Here is an 8743-nt window from a genome sequence, read left to right as displayed (position 1 = left end):
GGACTGGGGCATGAAGGGCCCTCCAGGGGAATGCAGTGATAGGGGCCCATACTTAAGGGTGTGGCCAGCCTACAAAGGGGGTGTGGCCAGCCTCCACAGAGGCTTGAAATACACAATAGTCTAGTGTAGTGTAATACAACATATCTACCATGTATAATACAAGTGCACAGTCTGGAACCTGATCCCTAGAGCAAGGAGTGGGCACTCAGGCAGTGGGACCTACCGGTGTTTTCCCTGGTACCCCTGTGGGCCAGTCCGACCCTGGTGGTGAATATGTCATACATGGATTCTTCAATAGAGGAGATCTCCCTCATGCCTTGTTGCATAGTGGAGGTGAGCTCATGGACCTCCAGGAGCATCTGTTCTTGGAAGTCGGTGTTGTTTCTCCCTTGGCGCTCAATTTGCACCAGATGCTCCTGGAGACTGGGTTGGGGGGGTGCTTCGGTGTGTTAGCGGGAGGGTGGACTTGAGACCCCACACTGGAGCTGTCCTTGTTAGCACTCTCCCCAGCCTCAGTGATCTGCACCTCCTGTGCTATGATAGGAAAAGGGAAAAAAATAGTAAACCCATTTTTTTTTGTATTTACAATTTCCCAAATATGTATCAAAATTTACCTGGCAAGGCATGTGGAGATTCAAGGGCAGGCATGTCCAGAGTTGGACTGGCCCACAGGGGAACAGTGAAAACCACCAGTAGGCCTCACTACCTGTGGGCCCTCCTCCTCCTCTAGTGATCAGGTTCCAGTCTCTATCCTAGTGCACTTGAATTATGCATTATACATATGTTACATTATACTTCATAAGAACATGGTTTATTATATATATCCCAAGGGGCACAGAACATGTACTCTGTAATGGTTATCCAAACCTCTGTGGTGGCTGGCCACACCCTTAAGCATGGGCCCCTACAACAGCACTCCCCTGGTGGGCCCTTCATTCCCCAGTGCGACACTGGGCATGTCTGTGTCCATTTCAGACACACCTGCCACCATCTCATCCGCCACACAGACCAAGGCTTGCTCCTCCAAGCCATGTATGCAAGACTCTCAGGGATTCGCCCTCCCACTGCAGATTTCCACCACGCAGACATCTTATTTTTCAGCCGGCACTTGAAGTCAGCCCAACTATCAATATTTTTGGTAGAAGTAAAACAAAAAATTATTTGGCATTATTACATTGTTTTCATTATTTATACTTTACTTTCTTAAGATTCTGTCCGTCTTTTTTTTTATGAGTTATTGGTGCAATTGTATACATCAAACAATCACAAATATCATAACCTAAATTACTTAGGACAACTTCTACTTGTACACATACATAGCAGTAAATATTGTAAGATAATATTTTTCCTTCATTAATGAATTTTGCACATAGCAAACAGACTTTAAAATGCTCATTTTTCTTACATCTTCTAGAAGGTTATATATGTAATAGTCTTGGTTGCTATAGGCAACATCACTTCTAAAAAGCAACTACAATCTTAGATAATGCACACAATAGTGTTTTTGTGTGTGATGAAGTATGTACAGTATTTACCATCTCCTTACTTCTTGGGGTGTGCAGATAATTGGGGCCACCTCATTCACGGTGTCTGTGATTTCTCTCCAGATACATTCCTTGGTCGCAGCGCCCATGTTCTTATTTCCAAAATGGATTTTGTCAATGGATTGTGGTACAAGAATGTCCAACTCCCTCCTGCCAAATGGGGGTTGGCATCTTCTCTTTTCTTTCCCTTGCTGTGATGCAGTAGCCTGTGAACTTGCCCCACCTTTCTCTTCAGATTGTATGCCAGATTGTTGCGTTTGGGTAGTGGGCCCAGAATCTTCCTCAGTTTACACCACATCTTCCTCAGCCAGGGATCTGAGACCAGCTTCTTTTTGTGTTTGTACAATAGATGGGGGTACTTCACTTCTGCGTCCTCCTTCTCTCTCCGCTGTGCTGATTTGTGCGGGTTTTGCTTATTTTTGTCATTCTTCTGGTAAGTATGTGGTACGGTGATGGTTGTGTGATTCCGCACAGCGTGTGTTTGCAACACGGCCTTGAGTGGTGTGTTTTGGGATGTGTTGTGTTTATCTGGTGTATTGCGGTTGCACAGTATGTAGGACAAACAGTGAATGATGTATTTGTTTGTTTTAATGGCTTTTTATGTTTGTAGTGTGAATGACCTGACTGATTTTTTTTATGTATTTTTATTTCTCTTTTGTCATTTCTCTTCCAAAGGGAGCAACAGTTTTCTTTAGTTTTTTGTCCAAGTAGTTTTGTTTTTGTTTATAACCTGCCATTTTGGTTGTTTTTTTTGCAATATATATATCTGTGGGTAAGTATATCCATGTTCATAGGTGTGTGTTGTGTGGTGGGGTGTTGTTTTCTCTTAGTGTACTTATTATGGTTATTTCTCTCTTTCCTGAAGTGAGCAGCATTTTAAGTTAGTTTTTTTTTCTTTGCAAAGTAGCCCATTTTCTTTTGTTCTTCTGGCCTTTTGCCTTTTTGTTTGAATCTCCTACTCATCTGCGGGCAGTATATGCATGTTCATAGGTGTGTTGTGTGGTGGGGTGTTGTTTTCTCTTAGTGTTCTTATTATGGTTATTTCCAGTGGCGTGCGGTGAGGTCCCTGGCTGGGGAGGCACTGAGATTTTATATATATATATATATATATATATATATACACACACAGTGGTCGAAGTGGAAATTTTTAAGTGGTGGTATGGAGAAGTGAAGGTTGCAATTATGCGCTCACCTCCGGAAAAGGGGGGTTGGCCACTCAAACAGGGGTGTGTCCTTCAGTGTAGTATCTAGTACCGGCGCCCCTTTCACCTGATACCACAAAGTATGAGCCGAAATTCACATTACAGCATACGGTATGAGCCGAAATTCACATTACAGCACACGGTATGAGCCAAAATTCACATTACAGCACACCATATGAGCCGAAATTCATATTTTACCACACTGTATGAGCCGAAATTCAGATTATAGCACACTGTATGAGCCAAAATTCACATTACGCCACACAGTATGAGCTGAAATTCACATAACAGCATATGGTATGAGCCGAAATTCACATTACAGCATACGGTATGAGCCGAAATTCACATTACAGCATACGGTATGAGTCGAAATTCACATTACAGCACACGGTATGAGCCAAAATTCACATTACAGCACACCATATGAGCCGAAATTCATATTTTACCACACTGTATGAGCCAAAATTCACATTACAGTACACCATATGACCCGAAATTCATATTTTACCACACGGTATGAGCCGGCATTCACATTGTAGCACACTGAATGAGCCGATATTCACATTGTAGCACACTGAATGAGCCGAAATTCACATTACAGCACACAGTATGAGCCGAAATTCACATTACAGCACACTGTATGAGCCGAAATTCACATTACAGCACACGGTATGAGCTGAAATTCACATTACAGCACACGGTATGAGCCGAAATTCATATTACAGCACACTGTATGAGCCGAAATTCAGATTATAGCAAACTGTATGAGCCGAAATTCACATTACAGTACACCATATGACCCGAAATTCATATTTTACCACACGGTATGAGCCGGCATTCACATTGTAGCACACTGAATGAGCCGATATTCACATTGTAGCACACTGAATGAGCCGAAATTCACATTACAGCACACAGTATGAGCCGAAATTCACATTACAGCACACTGTATGAGCCGAAATTCACATTACAGCACACGGTATGAGCTGAAATTCACATTACAGCACACGGTATGAGCCGAAATTCATATTACAGCACACTGTATGAGCCGAAATTCAGATTATAGCAAACTGTATGAGCCAAAATTCACATTACAGTACACCATATGACCCGAAATTCATATTTTACCACATGGTATGAGCCGGCATTCACATTGTAGCACACTGAATGAGCCGATATTCACATTGTAGCACACTGAATGAGCCGAAATTCACATTACAGCACACAGTATGAGCCGAAATTCACATTACAGCACACGGTATGAGCCGAAATTCACATTATAGCACACGGTATGACCCACAATTCAGGGACAGGGAGAGAGTGACAGCAGGGACTGAGAGAGTGAGAGCAGGGACATAGGGAAACAGGGGAACATTACCTGGTGTGTGCAGCGGAGGTGCGGAAGGGACTGTGGTTGTCGGTGGCAGATGAGCCCATGGTCTGCAGGGAATGCGGCGGTACTAAGCTGTCCTTCGTTGCTGCGGCGTTGATGTCCCTCTGACCGCCGCCAGTTGTCTGCGGTGGTCAGCTTTCAGTGGCGGTGCAGTGTGCGGCAGTGAGCGCTGGTCAGCAGTGGGCGGCGGGCGGCTGTGATACAAATAAATATTTTTTTTACATTTATTTTATTTATTTTTCCCTGACCCTGCAGTACAAGTGATCTGGGGGTGAGCTGTAGTCTAAGTGATCTTGCTCAGAACACTTGGACTGCAGCCCACCCCCAGATCACTTGGACTGCAGCTCACCCCCAGAGCACTTAGACTGCAGCTCACCCCCAGAGCACTTAGACTGCAGCTCACCCCCAGAGCACTTGGACTGCAGCTCACCCCCAGATCATCTGGGGGTGAGCTGCAGTCCAAGTGATCTGGGGGTGAGCTGGCCAGACACTTCCCACCCCACCACACAACTGCCCCCCCCGCCCCCTCACCTGAGTGGTCAGGTACCAGCGCTGTCTGGAGCCTCCGCGCTGTCCCCAGCTGTGATGCTCCCGTCTCCAACAACGGGTCCCGCCGCTGCCCACGCGCCGCGCTCCTGTGTATGCGGCTCTACTGTAGCGCCGGGTCCCGACGCTGCCGCTGCCCCCTTCCCCCTCTCCCGCCGCGGTCCTGTAGTGGCGGCTCCAGAAAGGTCCTCTCCTGTAGACGCTACTGGCGTCTCCACTGTAGCGCCGCAGCTGCAGCTCAATGCCTATGGGTGATTGGACCAGCAGATCCAGTACTGGATCCGCTGTCCAATCACATCTGCCTCGCTGACAGGGGCGGGTTTCCCCTGTCAACGAGGCACTGGCATAAGTGCCGCTTCCCCCGTAGGTTTTTAATGGGCTTTCACAGCCCAGTGCTTGGCCCCGCCCCCCTTTCTCTCAACCTTTCCAGTTGTTAACGGGAGGCACTGCTAATAGTGCCTACCGAGGTGTTTAAAAATTTTAAAAAGCATAGTATAATATAAAGGGATTACTTATGACACAGAATATGTGTCATAAGTATCTTCTTTATATTATTTTAATCATTAATGGTTCATTAATGGCAGGGGAGGCACTGCCTCCCCTGCCTCCCCTGACTGCACGTCCCTGGTTATTTCTTTCCTAAAGGGAGCAGTATTCTAAGTTGTTGTTGTTTTTTGCAAAGTAGCCCTTTTTCTTTTGTTCTGACCTTTTGCCTTTTTTGTTTGAATTTCCTACTCATCTGCAGGTAAGTATTATTACACAGACTACTCAGTATCTGGGTTATCAGGTGGGACCAGGTGACACTCATGCAATTACCCCTTGCCCAGCAATCTTTAAGCCTCCTGCGATACTAGGCTTCTCCTATAGCATCTGCCTTTCCGGGGTGAATTAGGTCCACCCTGTAATCAGATGTCCCCAGTTTTTATGTATGGACAAGGTGACTATTGGAGGCTGGTCAAGAGTAAATGCAGTACTGTACAACCTTGATAACTAACCCTGCCCAATACTCAGAGAGGAATAATAAACAAATTGTACACAGGTGCAACAATGTACAGGGTGATATTATAACAAACACTCAAAGAATATAAAGTGCTACAATGCACAGGATGGTACAATAATGAATGCTAATGATATGTAAATGCAACAATGCACAGGATGATGATATAATCAAATACAAGAGGTAACTCAAAAACTGAAAATAACCAATGCAAAATCCAGGACTTAGCTTAAACTTTTTTATGTGGATTATGAGGAAGCCCGGAATTTGAAACTGGAACAGAACCCCTTGAAGGGGAACAGAGATCAAGAGACACTAAGACTGAGGCCAGCTTTAGAGCAGGATTACACTGTGTGCCATGATAGCAGGCTTGGCAACTGGAAAAGAAAGCACTAATTGCACAGATTCTAGATTCCACCAAGGAACAGGGACCAGGTACAAACAGGAACTTGAAGCTATAACTGGCATCAGGTGAAGTGCAAGCTGGGTAATAAAGGGAGCAAGCCCCAATCAGGATGGCTGGAAAAGAACAAGCCTCCTGAACACTGATTAACTGCAGATGTAAAACCAGACACAAGTTAATGGCCTAATTATCTGACAGGTGAGACTGCACAGGCCACAAATACAGGAGACATCCTGCAGTTACACAGACTCACAAAAGGCGGCCCACAACAGTACCCCAAACAAGTACATCAGAAAACCTGGAATGCTAACAGAAATACAACAGACTCACAACATAAAAAAATAAACAGGAATGAGCCACAGCAGTGGCTCATGACAAGTATATGCATGTTATTAGGTGTGTGTTGAGAAGTTCGAGAGACTTCTTGGAAAGCAGCCACTAACCCCTATTGCACACTGTAACTGAAGCCGCTGCGGCCGCTGTAATAAATCCTTTACCTTCGTACTCTGTCCCCAGTTAGCGTACACAGTCCCGTACTGTGCACGCACTTTGCGTACACACGCCGGAATAGCCGTGCAGCTTACACTCAGTGCATACACACAGACCGACACTCTGAGAGCACGAGGCAGCTCTAGGTGTGGCAATTACACTATACAAACGCTCAACAGAAACTGAATGCGACACCAGTATTTGATTGTAAGTTGTGGTCCAAAGCAGCAACAAGTAATAATATATTTGAAAAAAGGGATTACAATAAGTTACAATATAAATGGTACAACACAATACAATTCAATCACAGAGAGAGAGTCACACCCAATGATACGTACGCTTTGTCGCTTGCGCCACCCGGATCCGGTCCCCAGTCGTCTGGCGAGATGACCTATGAGTCTTTAAAAAGCAGAGAGAGAGAGTGACCAGCCCAGGTGCAAGGTTTATATACCCTTGCCCAAAATACAATACAATGGGGTTGTATGCTCTCCACTGATTGGTTGGAGGGATGGTCGTTTACAGTACAGGAGGGCGATGCCTTGATCCAGGGGTGTGTACAGCTGGTCAGCTCTGGATTCCCACCGCATACCAAGTACATAATAAACACAAATATACCTTTAATCTGCCTTTGCGAATAACTATTCGCAACGACATGCGATCTTCTCCAAACCAACACCGGATTATTACTCATAATTATCCAAACACGTAGATACCATGCATGATGCTCTGATCAGTTACTGTCCCCTCGCATACTGTAAAGGTGTATAATTCCCTTGTTGTGCCTTGTAAATAAGTAAAAGTTGCATGAGGGGAAAGGGGAGACTATGTGTAATGTGTGTACTAAGTTTGGGAAATATGTAATGTGTGACAGATATTTTCATGTTCATTAGGTTACTTTGTTATGTTATCTCCAGGCAACATGATCCTACACATGAAATGACCAACCATTCTCAAGATACACACACACATATATATATATATATATATATTTATTTATAAGTGTTTCCCTGCTATTATATCTATCTTTCAAAGGTTTTCTAGACTGCAGGCTGCCTGTAGTTAATAATTTGCAACCGCAAGCTTGGGTGTATCTATTGGAAAATTTGTCTCCCATTGTTCTGGCCCCCACCAAACGATGACTTGTTCGGTTTGTGTTTGTCTTTCTTCACAGACCAGGGGGTCTGTTCAAACATTGGAGTGAACAAGACATTGTGTTGGAAGGATGTGCATGTTTGGTTAGACTAGTGTGTGTGTGAACAGTGACTCGACACAGGCTGGGCACTGTGGCATGTCTTTTGTAATCATTTCCATTGCAAGTAAGAATCTTTCTGTAATTGCTCATACCACGCCCGTACGCGCACTCCCGTGGGAGGCGATTGTACGCAATTTGCGAGTATGCGCACGCACACCAGACTAAGTACATGCATGGATGCCATCTGTGGGGTGTTTGCATGTGGTGTGTGTATTGCAATATTTTTCGACTTCGACAGTCCACCCTTTGGCAGTCAACAATAACTGCCACTAATATTAATAACAGAAAAAAATATTTACATGCTATACATTACAATGGGTGAGTATGTACCTTGGAAGAGGGAGAAAAGGTCATAGGTGAGAAATGGATGGCCTAGTGTGATAGGAAAAACGTGTATGTATGAGTAACTGCCTGAGGGGGATGTATTATCGTGCAACACTAGGTTCTAGGCTTTGCGAAGTATTCATTATATTACTTCTCATCCCGTATTAAGGGTCTGTACATGGTCCAACAAACTCCACCGAGCTATATGATAAATGGGGAGCACATTTATCTGATGATACATCGTGGGGATCCATATGTGTGAGCAGTTATGTGTCCCTATTATCTAATGACTATGTGTGTTTCACTAACCTAGCCCTACAGAGATGAACAGAAGACATGTAACGGTACATACAACAATAAAATGACATTTTTGGTGATTCATGAGTTGGGTTCCGTTTTGTGGATTTCCTTTTTCTGATGCTAGCCTTGGTGAAAGTGACACGCTGATCCTGGGGTCCTACCAACCCGTACTCTCCATCAGAACTCACTCCAGATCCTTGCTCGACGTCTCGGGGGCCCTCACAAAAACAAATTGTCCTGCACAAAAACAAAACCACCAGAAAAAGCCGGAATACAGTCTCTTGGGATGGATC

The sequence above is a fragment of the Pseudophryne corroboree genome, chromosome 3 (assembly GCF_028390025.1).
Source record: "Pseudophryne corroboree isolate aPseCor3 chromosome 3, aPseCor3.hap2, whole genome shotgun sequence".
NCBI lineage: Eukaryota > Metazoa > Chordata > Amphibia > Anura > Myobatrachidae > Pseudophryne > Pseudophryne corroboree.
Note: the sequence above shows the minus strand (reverse complement) of the source record.